The following is a 14,007-nucleotide window of genomic DNA, read 5'->3' on the forward strand; positions in this document are numbered from 1 at the left end:
GGCGGCGGGGGTCACGTGCCCGCCGCCCCCTCCCGAGGCCGCTGCAGCCTCTTCGCCCTGGCATCCGAGCCACGGCCTTGGCGCTGCCCGCACCGGGCTGCGATCCCCCTGGAGGCGAGTTTGGGAAAGGCCGGAGGGAGGCGCGGGCTGCAGCAACCTGAGGGCTGCGGCGGCGCCAGGGCCCGGGCGGGGTCGCACAGTGGGAGTCACTCGGCGGCGAGGTCTCTCGGGTCCTCCCGCCCTGCTGCCTCGGTGCCCACTGATGTTTCGAAGTCTTGGGACTTCGAGACCCCAAGGGCCCAGGCACCTGGGCATCCAAGGACTGCGGCTCGTGTTCTGCGGCCGGGCCGTAGCTCACCAAAGGGATTTCCCTTCCCCTGTCCACACCTGAGCAGTCACTTGGTCCGGGAAGCTTTTAAAGAAGTTACTGTGTTAAGGGCAAATTCGTACATTTCCGCACCCCACGCTGTGCGTGGTCAGGGTGGGCCCGACCACCGGCAGTCCGGGCGGTCCTTGTGACTCTGGGTTCAAGTTGCCGGAGCTGTGAGGTGGACGGTGGTCGTCAGCGACCCAGGGGTGCTTCCAGTCAAAAGAGCGGGGGCATCTCAATGGAAAGAGTAAAAAGGGCTGGGAACCTAGCTCAGCGTAGAGCACCCCTAGGTTTGATCCTCAGAGCCAGCGGGGAAAGAGCGGGGCAATGCGCTGGTGATTAGCCGCTTGGCAGTTTGAGAACTGTTGTTCATGATGTGCGGGAATCACAGCTGCCCGGATCGGCTGTTCTTGGAAGAGCCACCGTGCCTAGGGTGCTGGGCAGGAAGCGTGTGCCCCTCAAGGGTTCATCATCTTGTGGGGCTGGGGCTGCAGCACCCCCGGGCAGAGCAGAACCCTCCAGGGCAGGCTGGGGTACAGGTCAGGCCGCTAGAGGCATACTTGGGACTCAAGACCTTTGATGGGCTGGCCCTGAAAGAGACATTCCTAATGACAAGCCTACCAGCCGGCCCCCTGCGGCCCTGCTAGGTTACTAGATCCTGCTGACCTAGAAGACCCCTGGGGCCTGCATTCCTGACCTCCAGAACCTGGGCAGGTGGGCTGATGCAGAACTGGTCATCCAGCCTCCAATTGGTGGCTGGGAGCTGGGTTGAGCAATCCCCAGGGGGTTGTGTGTAAAAGGTGCTTAAATCATAGGGATGGCTGATACTATTGTTTTTTGGTTTTTTAAGATACAAATTTGTACAAACTTGGAATACTGTGATAAGCTGATAAACACTGGCCCTGCGCTTCAAGCCTGACTCAAGTCCTGACCCAGGGGTCTGTGTACCACAAGGGTGAGGAGGGAGGGACGGGCTCTGGGCTTCCAGTAAGGTGCCCCCCATGTATTTCATCACCTGCGCAGTGATGCAATTGATACAACTTGCTTACTTCTTCAATCTGACTAACATGATAAGGACACATTGCTAGGGAGTGAGTTGCTGTGAATTTTTCTCCAGTGATCGTCCCGGTTATGTCCTAGACACCCTTGGGGCTCTCGGAGCACCGCTGTCTCATGAGGTTAGCTGTTCCTTTCTTCCCCGAGTTCTGCAAGGAGTGAGCAAAGGATTTGGAAATCCGCAAGCTTAACGCAAGCCTCCGTGCAGCTACGCACCAGCTGTGTGACCTTGAACAAGGTACTTTCGCAGCAGACAATCTGTTTCTGGATCTGTGGGCTTGCTCTACACAGTTCCAGGACTAGGGGAGGAGGTCGCAGTCATTCAACAAACACTGAGTGAGCAGAACATGGCAGGCATTGTGTGAGAATGAAATCAAGGCGTTCTGATAAATTCTGACACAATGGCACCCTAGGAAAGCAGAGGTCCCCTGGCATAAGATAGGTGCCTGGCCATGTAAAACAGAAGCAGAGAGGCTCTTAGAGAGCTGGATCTTATAACATTCATGAGTCACTGGATTCGCTGATTTAATTCACAGATCCCACCTTGGGTGGCAGTTTTCACATGGGACCAGGTATTATTAGACAGTGACACCTGTTGGCCAAATATGAGCTTGCAACGCAGCTCTATCAGACATCGTTAATCCTACACCAGGAAGAGACGGCTTCGTTAAGGCCTTGGGTGATGAGCAAGTTCCCGTGATGACGAGAAGGAGTGAGTAAGTCTTGACTCTTATGACAATAATTACTGCAGAGTTCTTAAAAACACTTCCAGCAAGACATCAGTGAGCAGGCTGATGTTGGTACCTACCTTAGCTCTTCACCTGACAGGATCATGGGTCTTTCGTGGTATCCCCACCCCCAGCAATGTCTTGAACATCTCGAATGCAATACCAAGTACTTGAAAACCTCCTTCCCATATTCATTCATATGCTCACCTGAGAACTAACTTTTGTTTGAAACAGGGTCTCACTGTGTAGTCCGGGCTAGCCTCAAACTCACAGCAATCCTCCTGCCTCAGCTTCCCAAATATTAGGAGGCTGGTGTGGATTACAGGCATGTGCCACCAGGCCCAGTTTAACTTTTTTTTAAAATCAAGTTTTATTGGTACATATTAGATATACATAATGATTACATTCATCATAGAGAATTTGTACCTGTACATGATATAACTTGATTTTTCCACATTCTCCTACCCTCTCTTCAACCCCTCTTTCTTCCCCATTTACAAAAGCTTTGTTTTCATATTTTCCTTCCATTCTCATTTTTGTAATTTTTCCCTTCTTTCCCCACCCCAGTTCTCCTCCCCAGTTGAACATTTTCCTCCAATTTCACAATACCTATTATACATTTTGCTCCTTATTTACACTTCAGGGTTCTCACACCAGAGAAACAATGTGGTATTTACACACGCGTGTCTGACTTACTTCACTTAAGAGTATGGTCTCACAGTGCATCCATTTTCCTAGAAATGTCTTGACCATATCCTTTATGGCAGAGTAGTACTGTATTGTCTATTCAAAAAAAATCTCTATCCATTCACCAGTTGATGGGTATTTGGGGTGTTTGAAGATTTGGCTATTACAAACTATGTCACTATAAACCCAGTTTAACTTTTTAATTAAATGTTGAGGATCCTAATGAATAAGTCTGCTGATCTGCATATCGGAGGAACATAAGCAAAGTAGACCAGAGACCTGGTCTAGAGAATTTCCATTTAAGTAAAAGAAATTTATGGTTAAAAAAAATGGATTTGTTTTAGGCAATGACAGAGAGTAAAGAATTATTGCAGATGTATTTGGTCCATTTTCTTTCACGTGGGGGAGGGGAAAAATACTTCTACTTGGTGGCTTCAGTTCAAACCTTAAGCTTGTATGTAGAGCCTAGGAAGTTCCTCCCAGCTGCCTCAAATGACAGGCACCTCCACCGACAGGCACTTATTTTCTTCCTGGTCCCCATCTCAGGGTGTGCTGTGCTTGGTGGCCACCTAGACAACAAGTCCAGCCCTCGCTCAAGGTCAGCCGTCCTTGGCCAGCATGCCCCATGGCTTGTTCCTTCCATGGTATTCAGAGCCGTGCACCCTGCGGGAGGGCCTGTGCCCACAGACCCCACAAGGATGGTGGTGGGAAGCAGAGGCCGGAGAATGAGCCTAAATCAGCTCCCGCCCTTCCTCCCTTGGGAAAATCATTCTGAGAGCATGGGGCATCATTCTTGCCACCCTGCTCCAGGGAGCCTAGGATATTCTGTTGGGGAAGTTGGGGGTACCAGCCAGGGGAGGGGAAGGATTTTTCCTCCTTGAGAAGGTCCTGGCTCTTGCCCTCTAGCTAAGATTGGGGTGAAAGAAGAGAGTTAAAGTGTCCAGCCAGGAGTAGTGGCGCACACCTGTAATCCCAGAACTCAGGAGGCTGAGGCAGGAGGATCTGAGAGTTCAAGGCCGACCTGAACTACATATCAAGACCCTGTCTCAAAACAAACCAAAAAAAATTAATACATTCAGAGCGGGACGTCTAACTGCTGGGCAACTCTAATTTGAGTTTGATCATCTATCAGCCTGAACCAATTGATGGTGATACACAATGACTACCTATTTTTTGTTTTTTGCTTTTTGTTTTTAACCAGAAATCAAACTCAGAACCTTGTGCTTGCCAGGCAGGAGCTTTGCCACTGAGCTGTATCCCTGGCTGCAGGGTGACTATGTGAAAACACAGGTGCTGCCATGGCTGCATCATGACAATTGTGTGCTCTACACTAATCAACTGACTTTCTGTATAAAATGTTTTAAAGAAAATCACAAATGTAAATAAATGTCTTTTAATGAAACAAATAGATCTGATTATTATAACTTTTCTTTAGGTTTTGTTGTTGTTGTTGTTTGTTTTTTGAGACAGTCTCCCTGTGTAGTTCAGGCTGGCCTCAAACTCTCAGTGATCCTCCTGCCTCAGCCTCCCCAGTGCTGGGATTATAGGCATGTACCACTGTACCCGGCCTTGATTATTATAACTTTTAATTGCTATGAATAGTATTAATATTTATATTTAGGCAGTGGTTATTCAAATTGAAGCAACTAACTAGATTTGGTCCGTTTACAGATTTTTAAAATTAACTTTGTTAGCAAAGTGACTGATAAAAGTGATTAGACCTGTTGGTACCACCAATAGTACTGGCTGTCTGATGAGACAGTCATGCGTGTACTCCAGTGGCTCAAGCCAGCAGGTATGGTTAAAGTGTCCAAACGCACAGGATGAATGAAGATTTTTGTTTGTTTGTTTGTTTTCCAGTACCGGGAATTGAACTCACGACCTCGTGCTTGCTAGGCAGGTGCTGTGCCACTGAGCTAAATCCCCAGCCCCCCAAAGATTTTTTTTTTTAAGCTGCAGTTATTCAACACTGATCACATGCCAGGCCCTGGGCTCTGTGTTTTACGGATACAATCCCACAAGTCCCTCCAAAAGGCAGGGGCCAGGATTCTATCAGTTCTATGCCGCAGAAGCCAAGAAGCAAATTGGTTAAGATTTCCCAGTCGCGAGGGAGGGGCAGAGCCAGGCCTTGAACCCCGGACTACTCCAAAGCACAAGCTATGCTGGCCCAATCGGACAGGGCATGGGCCTGGGGTGCCCAGAGGATCAAGTTGCACCGGAAAAGCTAAGTGCTGCCTGCCCGCTCGGAGGAACAATACCGAGCAGGGGACCTGGGAGAGTCTGGGCCCGGCCTGGCCCCGAAGCCAGGAGCCGGCTGGGTCGGGCTGGCTGGGGATGGCGCGTCCTGAGGCCCACCAGTGGGCTCCACTCCTTCACCCCTAACCGCCTCTGATCACTGCCGCAGGTGGTATGCGTTGATCAGCGGCCCCCAAAGTTCATGTCCCCCGACAACCATGGGTATGGCCTTGTTTGGAAATGGGGTCTTTGTAGACATCAAGTTAAGATGAGATCGTACCAGATTAGGGCGGGACCTAATCCATGGCAAGTGTCCTTGTGAGAGCAGGGAGGTTTGGACAGACACAAAGGAGACTCCTCTGTGGAGAGAGAGATGGACAGTGAAATGACACATCCACAAGCCAGAGGAGACTGAGATTGCTGACGACGGCGGTGCACGCCTATAATCCCAGCACCTAGGAGGCTGAGGCAGGAGAACTGCTGTGAATTCAAGGCCAGCCTGAGCTACATAGTGAGTTCAAGGCCCTGCCCCATGCAGCACCCTCTCCTCCCTCTCCTGCCCTCCTCTACCCCTCATCCTTCCCCTCCTCAAAGTTCTGTGCTCTCCTCTGCCATGACTGTGATCCCCAGGGCTTACTGCCAAAGTTTCCCCTCCTCCCTGACTTCACCCTTCCAGCCTGGATTGTCACCCCTGTGCTTGTCACAGGGGCCAATTGTGTCTGATTTGGGTTCAGTCTCATCTTACCAGACAGTACCTCTCATGAGGGGTCGTGCTGGTTTTCCACTGAACCCCAAGACCCATAGCTGGTCTTTGTAGCATTCAGTTCTTGCTGTGTAACAAACACCCCCAATTCACTCATGCTCACCCACCGTTCTGCAGGGTACATGGGGATGGCCAGTTCCCAGACCCAGCTCACAGAGGGTGTCCTGGGGGCCTCCACTGAAGGTGAGGTGGAAACCCTGTGCTCCTGGCAGGGGTGGGGACAAGAAGTGAAGCCAGGGGTGCACACGCATTCCAAGCCCCCTTGTATCCCATGTGCCCCCTTCCAGGGGCCCAAAGCAAAGTGTGTGGTAAGGCCTGACCGCAGGTCCAGGGTGGAGAAGGATGCAGCTCCGGTGGGTGGGGTGGGGAGGGTCAGTAAACATTCTCTTAGTGATCTCATCTCCTGCTGTCCTTAAGCAATATTTGTTGAATAAACCAGGACGCTGTCTTGAGCAAACGCAGTCTTGTGGACCTAAAGGGCGGATAGTGCAGCGGGAGGAGGATGATCCCACAGGCTCTGCAGCTCCAACACTGCCGGGCAGCTTTCAGGGCAGATCTGCAGGGGATGCCGTGAAGGTCTGCAGTGCCTGAGCCCTGAGGATAGCCGAACAGGGAAACTGAAGCAGGGAGCACCGAACGGCTTGCTCAGGGCCTCTGGACTGACATCGGATGCAGGAACTCCTCCTTAGGGCTCCAGCATTGAGCTCCAAGCCTAGAAGCAGAAATGGCTGTAAAAGCTCACTGTGCTGCCGACCCAGGTGAGCTCAGAGTCACCCTGGGGCATCCCGTTCTGGAAGAAGCCCCAGCTTGGCCCGGACTCCAGAGCAGAGTCTGACATTTGATTATGATTTCTGGGTGCAGTGATTCTCAGAATGGCAGTATGGCCAAGCAGACTGGGGTCCCCTCCAGCGAGGCTGTGACCTGGGAGTAGCCTGGCTCTCTGCTTTACATTCCTCGTCTATAAGATGGGGTGGCAGTGGGTAGCAGCTGGTGACAGCGACAGCAGAACTCCACTCCTCCAGCCTTTCCCACCTCTGGCCCAGCCGTCCCTGTGACTCCAACCTGTCCCCCTCTGCAGGGCCCCGGCCGGCTTCCCACAGGTGGAGGCAGAGGTGACCTCCGGCTCCCTCTAACCTTCCTGCTGACCCTGATGCTTGGGACCCTTTCTAGCACTCATGCTGGGGGCAGCTCAGAAGGACCAAGTGCTCAGCACCCTTGGGAGCAGATCTTTGCTTTGTGAAGGTGACAGCTCCTTTGTTTGCGGATGTGCTCAGCCTGGGTTGGTGGCCTTGGGACCTGGGTTGTCTGACAGAAAATCAGAGCTGACACTGGGTTATTCTCACTATCTCCCGCCAGGGGGCGCATGATCTAAATTTGTCCCATTACTGCTGGCAGGGATTCCGAGGTGATACCTGCCGGTTTTGCTATGATAAAGTTACTCATCTTCCCTTCGTAATGAATTAGCATTTTTTAGGTAGGCATTTTGAGACTATGCACCAGGGGTTGAGGATATAGCTCAGTGGCACAACGCCTTCTTGGCAAGTGCAAGGTTCTGAGTTTGATTCCGGGTACCAAAACAAAAGAGACTATGTACCATCTTCTTCCTAATCAAACTTTGTTTATATGAATATGGACTGATGAGCCCTAGTTTAAAAAATTATAGTGCATTATTTTCATTATTTTAATGCTTAGATTGCGCCCTTGTACCAGTGGGAGACCCTTCAGGCTGACTTTTTTTTTTTTTTTTTTTTTTTGAGACAGAGTCTCGCTAAGTAGTCCAGCCCAGCCTTGAATTACTATGTAGCCCAGGCTGGCCTCAAACTCATGGCAATCCTCCTGCCTCAGCCTCCTGAGTGCTAGGATGACAGGCATAAGCTAACACACTAAGCTCCTGTTTCTGGTCTTACTGGTCACCTGATCCCTGCCCTCTTGATCTCTGATTTCTTTGTGCATGGAGACCCCCATCCTGGCCTTTGAGAGACACCCCCCTCTTTGGATACACCATGATTGGAATACTGGGTGGGCCAAATGCCAGGCAGCCCAGAGACTGCCCTCCCCAGCAGGGCTCTCAGGGGCAGCAGACCCTGCCCTGTCCCCACGACACTGCTGCAGCCCCTAAGTCACAGCAGCTCCCCGTGGGGGGGTCACCGAGTCTGGGTGAGGCCCAGGACGCCCACTCGGGGACCAGGAGCCGGAGGCCCGGGTGGAGCAGCTGAAGTTCCTTTCTATTTAAAGAAAGCACACAAGTCATATTTTTAGATGCCAGTTATGAAGTTGCTCCCTTGGCAGAGGGTCTGTTGCGTGGCCACACGGTGGCTGATCCTGTCTGCAGGGACAGGGAGGGGAGGAGGGGGCGGAAGAGAAGCTGTCGTCCGCTTAAGTGCAGGGTCTGTTTTTATCACACCCGACGAAAACAGTGGCCTTGCCCGGAGCTCCTGGAGGAACTTTCAGGAAATTGGTGCCAGTTTGAACCCCGGCTCCTTTTGGCTTCTGGGCACCAGACCGCCCAGGCGCTGGCACGAGGGGGCTGAACTGTCTGGGGGCCACATCTGGAGGACACCATGGCCAGCTTAGGGCCATCAGCCTGGGCTCCTTGGGTGCAGGCCTCAGGAGCCTCTGCGGCCGACGGGGCAGGTGACACCAAAGGGCACAGGCCATTCTGCAGCTCTGCAGGGCTAGGCCTGGCTCCGGGGTTCCGGGTGGAGCCCCCAGCCTCTGGGGCACGGGAATTACCTCCACCGGGGCTTGTGCCTGCCAACACCAGGGCCCAGAGGGGCCAGGCCGGACCCACGCTCGCAGCCCCACTCTGCTCAGTACCTGCTCTGGGCTGTCGCCCTCTTCGGCAGGCTCCCTCCATCCCATCTGCAGAGCCGTCCCAGGGCCCTCCACCTGCCCCACGCTCCCGCCCAGCAGCCTGCCGCCGCCTGAGCCCGTGTCTGCCCCCTGTCGCCAAGCCAGGAGCCTCAGGCCGGGGCCCTCTGCTGTCCTGCTGCCTGCTTTATCCCAAAGCCAAGCAGGGACTCAGGCACTGCCTGTGCCGTGATATGAAGTCACCTGAGGCGTTTACTCAGCTCCTTAACTGCACCCCTCTCCCCCCAGCAGAAGCACCCAGAGCCCCACAGTGCCCCTGCTGAGCTGGCAATGCCTGAGAACACCCAGGTCCTCTGTGGGAACCCTGGGAGCAGCCATGGGTGCCAGATGAGGGCCCCGCTCGGGATGATCACCCATGCGGAGCAGAAGGCTGGCACTCACCCCGGCGAACCTGGACCTTTCTGACTCCAGAGTCCAACTCACAGCCTGCAGGGTGTGGCCTCTGCCTAGACCCCTGCGGTGCACCCAGGACAAGTGTCCCTGTTCAGTGTCTGGTAGAGGCTGGACAGACCTGTGGGCAGCTGAGCTACCGCGAGCAGGTTTGGGACCTGCTGGGTTTGAAAGGAAACGCCTGTTGGCATCAGCCAGCAGTCGGGGGTGGGCTCAGAGCTGGTGTGTGGGCAGAGCCCGGGGAGCTCGAGGAGCCTTGGGGATTGCATAAACCCCGGAAAGGCAATGCCTGAGGTGGCACCTCAAGACCCAGCTTGCTCACTTATGAGTGCCAACTGTACCAGGGAGTGAGCCATGGGGGTGGGCAGGAGTCCTTTCCCTTAACTGGGGTGGAAAAGGAGAACCCCACCTGCCTGGTCTCAGCCAGGGTCCAGCTTCCACCACCATGCCTGTGTTCACTGGATGGATGGATGGATGGATGGATGGATGGGTGATGGATGGGTGGGTGACAGATGGGTAATGGATGGGTAATGGATGGATGGATAATGGATGGGTGGATGGATGGATGGGGGATGGATGGGGGATGAATGGGGGATGGATGGGAGATGGATGGGGGATGGATGGGTGGGTGATAGATGGGTAATGGATGGGGGATGGATGGATGGATGGATGGATGGATGGATGGGTAATGGATGGATGGATAATGGATGGATGGATAATGGATGGGTGGATGGATGGATGGGGGATGAATGGGGGATGGATGGGAGATGGATGGGGGATGAATGGGGGATGGATGGGAGATGGATGGGGGATGAATGGGGGATGGATGGATAGATGGATGGATGAATGGATAATGGATGGGTGATGGATGGATGGGTGATGGTTGGATGGATGGCTTGATCGATGGATGGATTAGTGCATAGATGGATGGATGGACTGATAGATGATGCATTGGTGGATGGATCGATGAATGAATGAGCTGATGGATGATGGATGGACTGATGGATGAACAGGTGGCATGCTGCTGTGGACCTGGCCACTCCCATCTCGCTGAGCATTCATTCAGCAGCCACCCCTGCTGAGCCCCTCCCCAGGGAAATCCACTGAGGCTCCCCAGGCACCCTGCCCGCCCTGTGGGAATAGCCTGAAGTCTGTCTTTCATAGCTGAGTGGATGGAATTTGGCATCTGCTCCAGGTTTGTTTTAGGGCAGGAGCAAACTTTCCCTTCCTCTCTTGGAGGCTGTTTGTGTCTGAAGGTGGTGCCACCCTGGCCCTGGGGCTTTGGGTCCCCTTGAGCCCACGGTGCGGTCAGCTTGAGAGGCTGGGCCTGACCCAGGATGACCCTCAAGGGCCCTTGGCTGACCTTCAAGGACCTGGTGTCCATCCTCAGTGGCCAGAGCCGCCCAGTGGGCCCTGGCCAGCAGCTCAGGACCGAGTGTGGCTTCTCCGAGACCAGTTGCTCCTGGCCCTCACCTCGGCGTCCTCTCTCTTGCTCCCCGCTTCTCCTGGCTGATGTCTACTCCTCCTTCAAGATACCCCCGGGTCCCCCTCTGGAAAGCCTTCCCGACCCCAGGTGGGGCCGGTGCTGTCCCAGGCTCCCTCCGTCCTTGACTTCTAGGACAGTGCTCAGTTCTGTCCCCACTCTGCCCGCTGTGCTACCCGGGCCGCTTCCACAGAGAACGATAATGTGTAGCTGAAGGTAGTTTAAGTCAGGGAAAGACGGAGGAAGGCGCGGGTCACCTGAGCCTCGGGCAACGCAGGCCGGGCGGCCGGGGCCCTGTGGCTCCTTGTCTGCCTGGCTTCTGTCCCTGGGACCCACTTTCTGGAGAGGAAGGAGCCCCCCGCTGTCTGCTTCCCAGGCAGTGCATGACCGCTGTGAGTGGAGGAGGGGTCCTTTTCCCACCAGCTCCAGGACAAAAGGTCCAGGAACGCGGGTCAGCAAACCCTGGCCTTGCCATGCGGGAATGAGGACAGCCACGGGGGAGCGGGCAGGAGGTGGCCCCGGGGGAGGGGAGCCCTGACCTGAAGGGCCAGCAGGAGCGGGTGGAATTGGAGCCCCGGAGGAGAGAGTGGGGGCTGGGCAGGCTGGCCAGGAGCTGTGGCCTCTGTACCCTCCCCAAGGGGGGTCCAGCCTGGGGGGGGGCCAAGGGCACCCAGGTGACACTGCCACACAACCCCTCGCCAGGTTGGCCGGGACGGAGCGGGCAGAAGACCCCACCCTGGGCCTGGGCCACCTGCTGCCCCCACCCTGGACCTGTGGCCGGGGTACCAGGCTGCGGTGTGCCCAGCTGGGGACTGCGCCCCGTTATGGAGAAGGGCTCCTTCTCAGACAAGCCCAGGTGTCCCGGAGGTGACGCTGGGAGGCCCAGAGGACTGGCCTGAGCTGCCTCCCCACCGGCAAGAGGCCGGGAGTGCAAGAAAAGGAAGCAGAGGGGCGGGAGCGAAGGACACCTCAGTGGGGACGGTGCTCCGGGGCTGCAGGCCTCCCTGTGTGTGGACAGGACGTGTAGATGTGCGCAGAGGGGAGGCTGCGACCTGACTGGTGCTCCGGCTGCCTCTGTGTCACCTGAGGTCCTGCTCGGCTCTGGGGAGGGCCCCGTTCCTCACTGAGTCCCCAGGCGTCGGGCCAGCTCTGGTGGTCACTTGTGCCTGAGAAATGGCACTGGCAACCTCCCTGCCTCTCCCCAGCCCTCCCCTCTGCAGCTCCAGGCGTCATTGCGTTTACAGGCAGTGGAGCGCGGTGACGGAGGGGAGCCCACGGCAGCAGCAGCCGTGGGGTTGCCCAGACACCTGGGGCACTTTCAGCAGCAGGGAGCAAGGAAAGCAAGACCCTGCTCTCGGGTTTGTTCTTCGGGGCTCGCGATGTCCCCTCGTTCCCTCTGAGGCGACAGGTGACAGGGAGACGGGTGTGGGCAGAGCCAGCCTCTCCTCTCCTATCAGGAGCTGGGGCAGGCTGGCTGGGCCCTTGGGCGCTAGTCGGGCCAGCACTGCTAAGATGATCTCACCAAAGGCTCTTTTCGTTATTTCCCCAACCCTATCCTGTGCTGTGCTATCCATCCCCAGTTTTCAAAAACTGCGATTTAAGCCAGGCACGGTGGCGCACACCTCTAATCCCAGCACTCAGGGGGCTGAGGCAGGAGGGTGTGTTCAAGGCCAGCCCGGACTATATCGTGAGAGCAGAACTTTGGACCAAGCAGCTAGGGTTACCGTCCTGGACTGACCCAAGCTAGATGGGCCCAGGGCTCTGCTGGGCTCCCAGCACACAGGACAGTGCTCTGGACCGCAGCAGCTCGCAGCTGGAGTTCCTGTCACGAGGCTCGCGTGGCGCCGGCACGTTTGAACACCTGTGGGTGCCGGGCCTCAGCCAGGGCTCAGGGCAGAGTGGAATAGGGCTCTCTGAGACCCCCAAACATGTCCTCAGGCTCTGCTGCCCACACATGGCCACCCTCAGGCCCCTGTGGCACTGAGATGGCTGCCTGGGGTCCCGGCTGCACACCTGCAGGTCTAGGTACAAAAAAGGGGGGTCCTGGGGCCACTCTGAGTTGGCCGGCTTGGGCCCTGCCTGAGCAGTCACCGCAGCTGGGACCCTGGACATCCTGAGCAGCCCGGCCCACACGGCCCATTCCTGCGGCCAGGGCTTCCCAGAAAGGTCTAAGCTCTGCAAGGGGGGTGGGCACCAGCTGGCCCTCCAGCACCCCCTCAGGGGTACAAGCTGGGACGCTGGCCTCAGGGTGGCAGTAGGGAGCCCAAGAGACCTCATTCAGAACCAAGGGGCTGTGCCATCTCCCCCAGCTCGGATGCCTTCCAGAAGAGCACTGGCCCCCATTCCCAGGAGGGCCTCAGCCTGGGGAGTGACACAGGGGCACTGCAGCTGCTGACCCCCAGCTTTTGCCGCCCAAGGTGCCCCCTACCTCGCCTGCAGCCCCGATGCAGCTCAGGCTTTTCCCACACCCTTGGGCTCAGGGTCCCTGCCCGGGGATCCCCATGTGGGACGGGCACATGGCCCCGCTGCCTCCTCGTGAGGTCTCTAAGTTGGCGCGCGTCTTGCTTGCCGTTTCCGCCAGCCAGCAGGCCCGCCTCCCGCACTGACCTCTACTCCTGTGTCCAAGTATGACTTGACAATGACTTCCGGCGCTGAAAGATGCCCCCATTTCCCTGTGGTATCTTCGGGGTGATCGCCTTACGGTCCAGGGAGCTGTGGGGACATGGGGGGGGGGTTCTCTGGACTCCCTGCTCCCCCTGCCCCCAGGACAACGGCAGAGCCCGCCCTGCGCCCCACCACGCTCTGCTCCCAAAGAAAGAACCAGCCGGAGCGCAGCTTTTGGCAAAACAGTTTTATTGTTCAAAAAAATAAATGTTACCTTTGACATACAAAAAGGCATTTTAAAAACCACTTTAAAAAGGCATTTGTTCTCAGGGTCTTATCACTTCAGGTATCTACATTTCCATAAAAACCCGGAGTAGTTTTCCGGGCTGAGAAAAATCCCGGCACACACTGGCTGCTGGGCAGGGGGTGGAGGCCACCGCTCCTCTCCTCCCTCACAGATGGAGGCCCAGACCCCAGGCTGCCTGGTGAGGGCAGACAGCAAAGATGCAACCCAGGTGGCAACAGGCCCTCGACCTTCGCAGGGCACCACGGCTCCTCCCTCGCGCATGGGCCCTGCAGACAGCGCCACCAGCCTCTTCCCCATGGGCAGAGCCGGCAGGAGCCTGCTATCTGCATGACAGCCAGAGAAACTGAGGCAAGGGGGTTTGGTTACCAGCCCGTCGGGGGCCTTTCCTGTCACCCACGTGCAATCACCGCTTGATGGCCTGCTGGGTCTCAGAAAGGCCCTCTGGGCCTCGCTGTTCCTGTCTGGGGTGGGCATTGGTGAACTAGTCCTTGAAGTCCCTCTCTGCCCACCACC

This window comes from Chinchilla lanigera, unplaced genomic scaffold (assembly GCF_000276665.1).
Source record: "Chinchilla lanigera isolate Chin_1 unplaced genomic scaffold, ChiLan1.0 scaffold00085, whole genome shotgun sequence".
NCBI classification, from domain to species: Eukaryota; Metazoa; Chordata; class Mammalia; order Rodentia; family Chinchillidae; genus Chinchilla; species Chinchilla lanigera.